Source organism: Vicugna pacos, chromosome 14 (assembly GCF_048564905.1).
Source record: "Vicugna pacos chromosome 14, VicPac4, whole genome shotgun sequence".
Classification (NCBI taxonomy): domain Eukaryota; kingdom Metazoa; phylum Chordata; class Mammalia; order Artiodactyla; family Camelidae; genus Vicugna; species Vicugna pacos.
Window position 1 is genome coordinate 64,768,597 of NC_133000.1, and position 11,721 is coordinate 64,780,317.

The 11,721-nt window shown below is 39.0% G+C and overlaps 1 protein-coding gene across 7 annotated transcripts in view; it reads left to right on the plus strand.

Annotated features, from left to right (window-relative positions):
• The window catches only part of PCCA (propionyl-CoA carboxylase subunit alpha), a 377,947-nt gene that overhangs the window by 82,544 nt on the left and 283,682 nt on the right, over positions 1 to 11,721 (plus strand). The window lies entirely within an intron of this gene.

Genomic DNA, 11,721 nt, shown 5'->3' on the forward strand with positions numbered 1-11,721 from the left:
TTAGACTTTGTTGATCAGGCAAGTGGGTTCATAGAGGAAAGGAAGGTGCTAAACTCACCACTGGTTTATAGTAATTTGAATACTCTTCTTCCTCCATCTGCCTTGTGCTCTGTACTTTAAAGAGTTCACAAATTGTTAATTGGTGTATTCTGTTCAGGTTTCATAGCTGCATTCAGTGGGACAGACAGAGTGGAACATGCTTACACCATTTCAGCTGAAATTAGAATGAGCAGGGTGTTTCGTAAAAAATTACTTAAAAACAAGTGTGGAAGGGTTTTGATGTAGCTGAATGGGTGTTTGTGTCCTGTGTGTTATGCTGTGTATCTTATATTATGGGAAAAGTTCGGGCAGGTAACGTCAGAGGAAAAGAAAAGTTTTCATTGTTGACAGCAGTATTTGTTAAGCTTCCTGTGAGATTCTTAAGAGAGAAAAAGTGTTTATGGCTAATTGCTTGGAATGGCCCAGCTGCAGCAATGTATAGTAAGCTGCCGTTTATGATGGAGTGTAGCATTCCTCATGTGAACCATTATTTTCTTTTCATGGGAGATAAACATTAAGAACCTCTGACTTCCTGGTTGAAGCCTGAACCTACTATGGCATTTAAGATTCCTTTCAAGCCGGTTTTCCTTCTAGTCTGTCACTCTCTTCCACCCTCCTCTCCTGTTAGTGCCTCCTTATACACCTTGGTTTCAAGCCATTTCACAATTTCTCAGTTGGCTGGGACCTTTCACATTCCATAATTTTGCTCTTTCTCTATTGGTAGTTTCCTTCTCACTTTTTCCCCATTTATTAGAAATCCAGCTTTATACTTTAGTAACTGATTTTTCATGAAACCATTTTCTGTTTTAGCAACATACACATACTCTTATTTATTACTTTTAATTGCTGTTGGCATAGAAGTCTCTCTTTTTACTAGACTGAATTCCTAGAGTGGTGGGGACTGTGATTTATAACTCTTTACACCCTGCTGTAGCATTTATACCTGTGATTAATGTTGGAATGAGTCAGAGAAGGGAGAGGGAAGTGTTCAGGGTTTACTTAATGGTAAAGTAATGTGGGTGAAACATAGATTAGTTCAATTAGAAAAGAGAGTGGAAAGCAGAGACCAGTACTGGGTAAATGGAATTAGAAGCTAATGTTTTGGGGGAAAATGTTTTATTATTTTGAGTTTTGAAATAAATACTCAGATATTCATTTTCCTGTCTTTTAATTATATACAGTTTTTCTTTTGGTGGCACTGCTTTTTCTGTAGTTCTTTCTGTCCAGAGAGCCAGCTGCCACAAGGATTTTCTACCTTGTGTTGCCCAGATGTTCCTTTTAATTTGAATACATTTATTTACTCTTTCATACAAAAGAGGCATGCTGACAGCTGCACCAAGTGTTCTTTCCTGAGCAGCCAGACATTTGAATTTGGAGAAAAGTTAGATTTTGAAATAAAAGTCAAGTAGCTTGAAGCCTTAATAAACCATTTAGTTTTTAACATTTTTTTATTGAGTAATAGTCATTTTACAATGTTGTGTCAAATTCCAGTGTAGAGCACAATTTTTCAGTTATACATGAACATTCATATATTCATACTCACATTTTTTTCTTGCTGTGAGCTACCACAAGATCTTGTATATATTTCCCTGTGCTGTATAGTATAATCTTGTTTATCTATTCTACATTTTAAAAACCCAATCTGTCCCTTCCCACCCCCTGTCCCCTTGGCAACAACAAGTTTGTATTCTATGTGTATGAGTCTGTTTCTGTTTTGTATTTATGTTTTAATTAATTTATTTATTTATTTAGATTCCACATATGAGTGATCTCATATGGCATTTTTCTTTCTCTTTCTGGCTTACTTCACTTAGAATGACATTCTCCAGGAACATCCATGTTGCTGCAAATGGCATTATGTTGTTGGTTTTTATGGCTGAATAGTATTCCATTGTATAAATATACCATATCTTCTTTATTCAGTCATCTGTTGATGGACATCTAGGCTGCTTCCATGTCTTGGCTATCATAAACAGTGCTGCTATGAACATTGGGGTGCAGGTGTCATTTTGAAGTAAGGTTCCTTCTGGATATGTGCCCAGGAGCAGGATTCCTGGGTTATACGGTAAGTCTATTCCTAGTCTTTTGATGAATCTCCATACTGTTTTCCACAGTGGCTTTCCTTGCTTCCCTCTCCCACTCTTCATGATTTAGATGTCTTCATTTACAATTTTGTGTTTATTCTTTTTGTAATTCATGGCAGTTATCTCCTTTCCAGTTATGAGTTTCTCATTTTTCTAGCATCCTGCTTCTTTTCTATTTAGAGTAGACCTGTCAATATTTCTTTTAGCATGGGTTTAGTGTTGTTGCTAAACTCGTAGTTTTTGCTTGTCTGTGAAGTTCTTTATCTCTTCTTCTATTCTAAAGGATAGCTTTGCTGGATAGAGTATCCTAGGCTGCATCTTTTTTTCATTCAGGACTTTGAATATATCTTGCCACACCCTTCTGGCCTGTAGTGTTTGTGTAGAGAAATCAGCTGAGAGCCTTATGGGGGTTCCCTTGTAACTCACTCTTTGTTTTTCTCTTGCTGCCTGTAGATCATTTCTTTATCCTTGACTCTTGCCATCTTGATTATGATATGTCTTGGTGTGGGTCTGTTTGGATCCTTCCTGTTTGGGACCCTCCGAGCCTCCCGTACTTGGATATCTGATTCCTTCTTTAGGTTTGGGAAGTTTTCAGTCATGATTTCTTCCAATACCTTTTCAATCCCCTTTGTTCTTTCTTCCCCTTCTGGAATCCCTATTATGTGTAGATTGGCACGCTTTATATTATCCCATAGGTCCCTTATATTGTTCTAATTTTTTTTATTTGTTTTTCTCTCAGCTGTTCTGGTTGGGTGCTTTCTGTTGTCCCATCTTCTAGGTCACTTATTCGTTCCTCTGCATTATCTAACCTGCTTTGTACAGCCTTTAGGTCGGCTCTCCTCTCAGCAAATGAGTTTACTAGTTCTACTTGGTTCTTCTTTATAGCTTCTATTTCGTTTTTGATGTATTTTATATCTCTAAACACTATTTCTTTTAGTTCCTTCAGTACTTTGATCACTCCTTTTTTGAAGTCTTGATCTGGTAGGCCATCAATGTCTATTTCCTTGATCATGCTTTCAGGGGATTTTTCTTGATCTTTTAATAGGGAGTGGTTCCTCTGCTTCTTCATATTGCTCATATCTCTCTGGCTTTGTCCTCTGTGGGTGGGCGGGTCACTCCCCTTCTCGATGCCACAGTCAGATGCTGCCCTCGGGCGAGGCAGGTGGGCAGATCATGCTCCCTCCCAGCACTGTTCAGGTGCTGCGTTCCTGCCAGGAAAACGGGTGGCCACCCGCCTTTTCCTGGCACTGGTCATTACGCTGCTCTGTGCAGCTGCCCCATCCGTCTCGGGTTGGCGCTCCGTAGGCGGGCTCAGAGAAGACTGACTGCAGAACAGCTCCACCCCTGCTCTGTGCCAAATCTCAGCTCCTTGTTTGTCTTGGCATCTCAAGTTCTCTGAGGATCTCTGCCCTCAGAAAGATCCTATTTGCCTTGGGCTGCAAACAAGTCTCAGTTCTGCCTAGGAGGTTGTGGAGCACCCAGGTGCGGATTCAGGTCTCAGCCCGCCCCTGCCCGGGCACTGTGTGCTGCTGTGGCTGCGCCCCACCTCTCGTCTTGCAAGAAGCACCAGTAATGGTGTCATGGGTCTGAGGAGACAAAGGCTACAGTGCCCCTCCCCCCAGGGCACACCAGCCTTGTTGCTTTGCTTTTTTTGCAATTTATGGGGGACCGAGGTTGTTCTGCTCTGTATCCCCTCCCAGCCACGGCATGCAGCACTGTGCTGTCCCCTGGGGCTGCCTCAGTTCAGCCGCCCCAGTCCTCCGCCCGGCTCGGGCAGCCTGTCCCAGCCCCAGCTGCCAGCTTGCCTCTCGGGCTGGGTGTCACAGGGACCCTTTGTGCCCGTTTAACTTAGTTCTGTCGGTGAAGGGGTGCTCAGGGAAGATCTGAGCCTCAGAGGCTCCCCCTCCGTCCCACTGGCCTCTCCTTTGGAGGGGGGAGACCCAGCAAAGGAAAGCTATTCCTCCTTTGCTGCTGCCTCCCCACAGGGCCGGTCCACACTGTTTTGTTTTTTCTTCTTTCTTTTTTCCTTTTCTTCTACCAGTTTTTTGGCGTCTTTGTCTTTCCAAGAGGGCAATGTTCTGTCGGAGTTCGGCAGGTGCTCTGGTTGGCTGATTGGGTCCGTAGATGTGAGTTTTGGTGTATTTGTGGGAAGAGGGTGAGCTACAAGTGTCCTTCTACTCCACCATCGTGCTTTTCTCTATAGTTTTTTATTTTTTTAATTAAAATGTACATACTGTATTTTCTGTGGTAAGAAGTACATTTGAGAGGTCCTGACTTTTAGTTCATGCTGATGGGATTAGTCAGATTTCATCTTCCTGTCCCAAATTCCCAGGGAAGGGAAACAGTTAAAAAGAAAAATCCAAAGTGAAAATAAACCGAAATTTTGATGTAAAACAGAGCAAGGAGTATGGTCCTGGAAATGGTGAGGAATTTCTGAAAGACAGATAGCAGATGGGATCATTTAGTGGAAAACCCCAGTCCATAACATAGGCAGGACAGGATGATGGTAAAGGAGGGAGCAGCTCCAGAAGAGAGATCCAGAGTGAGAAGTGGGGCCTGGGGCAATTGACAGGATTGCTGTTTAGGAAACGTCACTACGATCATCCAGCTGGGTGGTTCCTCCATGCTAAGTGTCCATCAGCAGGGAAAATTAATTGGCAAACTGTTAGGGCCATATCTTGGTATTCTTTAGTAGTTAGAAAATAATGAGGTAGATCTCTATATTGACAGAACATCTCTTAAGATATATTAAAGACTGAAAAAGAACTTGTAAGAATGACACAGATGATGCAAAAATACTATTAATGTTAGAAAATCCCACACTAAAAATATGTATTGTTATAGTTACATACATCATATAAAAGCATAGACCAGAGGTTCTCAACAGTGACACTGTTGTATTTTGCAGTCAAATACTCTACCCCTGACCCCTACCCCTGCACTATTGGTATTTGGGATTAAATAATTCTTTGTTATAGGTGGCTGTCCTGCTCATTATTGGATATTTCGAAGTATCTTTGTCCTCTGTCCACCAATCTATCAGTAGCATTCCCTCCAGCCCACAGGTGTGACAAACAAAACTGTCTCTCAACATTGCCAGCTGTGTCTTGCAGAACAAAATTACTCCCCATTGAGATCCTCTGGCATAGACAAAGGTCTAAGAATGTACCTGAGAAGTGATTACTGGAGAGAGAAAATGTAATGGGGATGGAGGTATGGTCAGAAGAATTGTTAGCTTTATTTTGAACAAGAACAATGCTAAGATATTATATGTAATAAAAAAAAACAAAGATACCTTTGGTTCTTTATAAGATCTTTATTGTATTCAATTTAAAAATGGTTGATGGTCAAAGGAAGTACGGATTAGCTCACAAACATGCAAATATGCCCAAAGTCACTGTTAATTAGAGAAATGCAAATCATAAAAAACAGTAAGGAATCATTTTTCTTCATTAGATTAATAAAATTAGATCAACCATGTTCACTGATGGTGTGGTGTGGGGAAATTCATCTCTGTTAGACATGTTAATTGATGTAAGCGTTTAAGCATTAGTTTGTAACCTATACACTTTCAGATCTTTTTCTTTCAGAATTATGCACATACATACAGATTGACATGTTCAGGGAATCTTACTGTATTTTATAATACCTGCTAACTGGAAACAATATCCATTATTGGATGAAAGGTTAAATAGTTATGGTTTACCTAGGTTATTAGGAATGTTGTGTAGCAGTTAAGCAAGTTATAAGAATGACATGTAGTGTATTACAGTTTATGCTAAGAAAGTCTTGAGCACAAAATAAAGCTCTACACTTTTATATCTATATATACATATGAAAATATTTAGGTAGGTCTGAAAGGACATGTGCAGAAACTGTTGATAATTTCTTTTAGGGTAGAAAGTGGGACTGGGTTGCCATTAAGGGGGTGGAAAGTAATGGTTACGTGTATTACTTAAACTTTTAAATTTTATATTAAGCTAGTGTATTCTTATATTACTTGGGTAATTAAAGTAAAATAAAGTAAACTTAAGAATATCTTGATGACTCACTTTTCTGTGTAGTATCATCAGTTAGTGGCACATATTGAGCAGTGATAGTTCTGTCTGGGCTCTGGTGGTATCTGAGATCTTATGCTGGTGGTAGCTATCCGTATTTAAATTATTAGAAGGAACATTTAGCTAGTCATATGGTTTGGAAACACTTAAAAATACACTGGTTACCATGCAGAGTATTTCTTAATCCTATTAAGAATTCTGTTCCATTGTTTCAGAAGTCTATATTCAGAAATCTGATATATCTAAATGTAAGTCTTTATGATTAAAGTCTTGAATAATATGTGGTAGCTTCTCTTTAGTAAGTGGTAAATGATTACAAGCCAGAGCTGTGCCCATATTCTCATTATTGTTATTTTCTTGTTTCTGTTTTTTTCTTTTTTCCTCCCTTGTTACAATTTTTCTTAAGTGGTACTATTTATATCTATTAGCTCTAAAACTGCATTGTTTTCACAGTTGCTTGTCAGTGATAGTCTGGAAATTGTGATGACTATAAGTTTTTTAAAATTATAAAATATACGTAACAAAATTTACCACATTATTCATTTGTAATTGTACAATTCAGTGGCATTAAGTACATCTACAGTTACTGTGCAACCAACACCCCCATCCATTTCTAGCACTTTGTCATTGAATCTCTGTAAATTTTATAGGATATGTTTCTAGGTTGTCTCTTTGTCTTCATGGCCATGTGTTTGGTTGCTGATATAAGGTAACTCACAGAATCTCCAGAAGGGCCAGAAGACCATGGACTACTCAGTAAGGCAGAACGACTCTGTTAAAGAACAAAATCCTCTTTCACTGCTGACTATTCTTGGCAATTGTGTTGCTCTGGGATAGACCCAGAAACTCTTCTAGAGCCGTCCTAAACTAACACTTTTACTTGTATGCTTGTCAGTTAGATGTTACCTGCCTGCAAGGGTGCCACCTCACGTTTCTCTCATTTCTTTAGGTGTGACTGATTGCTGTACCCAAGGTTGCATATATGCACCCTAACTGCACAGGAGTCTGGAAAGTGTTCTTATTTGCTTTCTAGCCTTTTGTAGTAGAGGGAAGCAAGCCAGAAAGGAGTATTGGAATAATCATTTAGTGAGCCCACCGGCAGCATGAGTCATGAGAAGTTACCAACCAATGTCAGTTCTTTTTCTTTTTAACTTTCCGAGTTATGAAATTTATTTTTATTTTCTCCTCCCCACTAACCATAAACCAAACGCAAACAATGACAAAAAGCCCACTAAAGTAGTTACATGTCAGGAAAGTACCCCACATAATGAAAGATGGCAAGGATTAAATGTGCCACAACTCCATCATTTCCAAAAGTAGACAACATGACTTCATGGATCAGAGGAAGACAGTTTACTGCTCTCAACAAAGCAGACAGCAGGAGCGTCAGCATCAGCACAGGAGCATCCTGAGCCCCGTGGAGGCATGTGATAGGTCTGTTTAGTGGTTGTATCACAGTTAAGGAACACAGGGCTGTCAGAAACTGTGAAGGGTCTGAAACTTTACTTGTAAGCTAAGAAGTTAGCCTCTCACAGTTTTATGACTGTTGGTCAAAGATGAAGGACAGTTTGATATTCAGCAGCTGTACCAAGATCAGAGTATCTGCATTTTTACCCAGGTTCCCCAAGTCCCAGTTCCCACAGGTGATATGAAGAGGGTCAGGTGATACCTGCATATGCAGTGGTTTGCATTGTAGGACCCGAACCCTGAGCTTAGGGTTGTTCTCGCAGAATGAATCTTTTATAATGGGATGTTAGCACCTCTGCCTTTTGCTCCAGAGTGAGGCATTACCCTTCTCTTCTAGTGCTGTTGGCTACACAGATACTTTTGCAAACATATTTTGAAAAAAAGGCAGGCAGTGCCTTGCTCACGTGATGTGAGTAAGGTGGTTCATGAAACTTTCGCCAACTAGGGTCAAGAATTTAGCACCTTTTGTAGCAAAGCAGCAAACAAACTGGTGCTCCTCTCTCAGGAAGCAAGTACATAATAGTCAAACCATGGTTAAGCAGGCATGTTCAGGATGCTCAGGCCCCGTGGTGTACTGCCTCTGCCAGAATGCACAGCTGCTGGTTACTTCCCTCTCTGACTCTCATCAACTCTAGGACTGACATGGCCTGTTCTGATGAAGTCACTACTTTGATTTAACTAATCTGTTTCTCATTAATAAGAATTGAGTCAGTCTTTGTGGAGGTGATTATATTAGAGATGTTATTATAAGTAATAGATACTGATGTTACGGTTCAAATAGGGTGACTTTCAAATGTTCTCTTACATAACATCTGGCCATTTTAGGTTAGGGAGGCCACTCTATTTCAGAGGACATCCAGGGACGCCGGTTCTTGGTGCTTTGTTGCTTTGCCATCCCGAGTGTCAAACTTTCTAAAAAGATCCAGATTGTAAATTAGGTTTGGGGACTATACAGTCTCTGTCTCAACTATTCAGCTCTGCCACTGAGGCACAAAGGAAGCCATTGACAATAAGTAAGTGAATAAGTATGGCTGTGTTCCAATAAAACTTTATTTATAAAAATAGACATTGGGCTTGATTTGACCCTCACTGTGGTTGGCCGTCCCCTGTCCTAGGAAGTTGCTTTAGTCTGCAGAGTTGAGTTTGGTTGCTGCAACATCTGTGTTCCAAATCACAGGAAAGAACATGGCCAGAATTCAGAGAAACAAGTTGTGTTTCAGTTGTAGATGATTTGGAAGTTGTACATTTTCACTTTCAGATCCCAGTGACACAAACTTACCTGTAAGAGTGTCGGATAAATTTGGTCTTTAGTTGGGCAATCATGTGCCACAGGAGCAGGGGAATGAAGGATTTGGGGCACAGTGACAGTCTGGCACAGTGATATGACGCCTGTGATTTTAAATTTCTTCAGAAATTTAATCTATACTCTCAGACCAGTCATTTTCTCTTTTCAGGAACTGACACTCTGGAGATGGCTTTAAAAGCATTTATAACTCAGTATTGCAGCGTGGAAGGGCAGGGGCAAGGCTGTTGTTACGATCAGTTGTAAAGGTTGGGAGAGGCAAAGTGATAGTTGAGAAAGAGTTTAGAGCGTTGTTTTAGCTTAGGAAAAACTTGAACAAATGCCTTAGGGAAGGAATTTGTGGAAACTAAGGAGCAAAAAACATCTGAGCTGAAATCACTCACAGTGTGAGATTTCTGACTAGCAGTGGCAGAGCTAAGAAGTATGTTGAGGCAGGAGATGGGGGAGGGACAGAGCTCATCTTCTCCCACACACACAATAAATACTAGCTAAGATTTAAAAAGAGAAAAGAAAGAAAAGAAGGAAAGAAGAAGGAAGGAAGGCAAAGACAGAAGGATAGGAAGAAAGCTTGTTACGTAGTCCAGGACGAGCCCCAAAGCCCCTGTTCCCTAATTACTGTGCTGCCTGAAGCTCTTCTTTACAGAAACTGTCTTCCAGACACAGCTGCAGAGAAAGCAGCAGCGATAGGACCGGGAACATCTTTCTAGCTGTAGCCCTCAGTCCGTTTAGTTGTGGTCCCAGCTCATCCACATTGCTTTTGCTTAGGCTTTGCTCTTATACTTGGTGTCTCCTCCCTTCTCCGCCATCCCTCCTGTCTCTCCATTGGTACCTCTACCAAGGGTCAGGGGTATGAGAACATAGATATAGTCATGCTGCTTTGCATTCTTTTGTTATTTACGATATACCCTCAGAAATGCATTTCTGCCAAAGACTAAAAAAAACCCTTTTCTTTTGGTTTCAGGATTGATTCAGGATTAGTTCCTTTTTGTGATATAAAAACAAGATTGTAGAAAATGGGTTGGGAGTTTTGCAACTGGCAAAAAACTATTCTCTTTTTCCTTGTAATTTTTAATTTTTGGTTTTACTACTTTGGAAATTATATAAATTATAACAGAAGAAAAATAGTAAAGTCACTAATTCATCCATCCAAAAATAATCATGAATAAATGTGTCATGGTGCTACACATGTAGTTTTACAAAATAGAATCAAAGCAAAAGTAATACTTACTGATTTAAAAAAAATAATTATTTTCTAGGGGCCAAATTGCCTTTGTAGAAAGGTAGTACCAGAATACCAGTCTGTTGGCATTTGTGTGTCTCTCTAGACTTTATACACTTTATATTAAGTAGAAGAATTCTTTTTTCCTTAGAAATAGAGTTTTTTTCTCATTGTTTGAAAATGATTTGCTTTTTATCATTTTTTTCAAATTAAGATTGATGCAGTTGGCATTCATTTCTTTGACTTTAAGTCTTTGAGGGTAATTTTTTTTGTTGGTAGTATTAGAGAATTTGGTTAGATTTGATAGATACCAAAGTCTGGCCAGATTGTGTGAGGCATTGCTATTCTCAGGCAAGGAGCTTATCTAATATATGTCTTAAAAGTAGTGTTCCACCCAGTGTTTTGTTTGCATTGAAGGAAAATCTAGGTATTCATGGACATGGTAAATAGTGCCCATGTGAGTGATAGGTACCAAAATATCTCCCAGTATGAAAAAACATCTTTAAAGCTGCTTATCTTTCCTATCTTTCTCAGTCTCTACTAGTTTAGAAGGTGTTTAAAAGCTTTCTTTCAGATCTGATCTAGTCCATTTTTTAACTACGGTGCAACCTATTTGATATGGATAGGGAACAAGCAGAGTTATCTTTTCGTCACGTCTTAAGCATCTAATGGGCTAATATGAAATTTTCCATTAACTCAGGGTTTTAAAGTTCAAGCACAATTTTTAACCTATTTATGTCCAAGCTTTTAAATTCATTAAAGAAGTCAATAAGGGAGATGATTTTTTTTTCACTTCTGTAAATTGAAAAACCACCCTTTGTTCTGCTAGATCATCATTTGGAAAATAAAAGACTGACTAATACAAGTGATTTTCCTCTGTTTAAAGAAGAGAAAAATTTCAAAATATGAAATTGAATGCTTGAGGAGGAAGCTAATAATCTTCTTTAAAAACTTTTATTACAAACTTTTCTGCTGGAAAAGTTTGTGAAGACTGACTGCTTAACTTAGTATTAATACTTAAAATTTTTTATTTTTCTATTTGAGACTTGTCAGCAATATCCTAGTTAATCAATTTAAACTTTCCATGATTGTTATTTTCCTTTTACTATTGAAATATGTAAGAAAGGAATTTATATTTTTGAAGGTATTGAAATTTTGAGACTTAAATACGTCTAGTCGGTGTAAGTGATCATAACAGGTCATTCTTTAGAAGAGTGTCTGCACTGCTTGAATGCAACTTGTTTTGTGTTATTAAGCCAAAGAAATCATCTTAGTCACTGAGAACAACAATAACAGCAAAATTGAAATTGCGTTTCAAAAGCTTTTTAAACTATCCTTTCTTGGTTGACTCATAAACATCTCCTTGGGAACTAAAGCAGCAGAGGATTCTAGTTTTTTTTTTTTTTTTTTAATGGCTTTGCCTAGCATTTTTGCTAGTACTGACCCTGTTCTAGACTGTGGGCTTGTTGAGATGCTAATACACACTTCTACCCTAAAGTAAGGTTTGTTTCTGAGAAATAGAAGAAAAGAATCCAACTAGCCCTTTAGAAG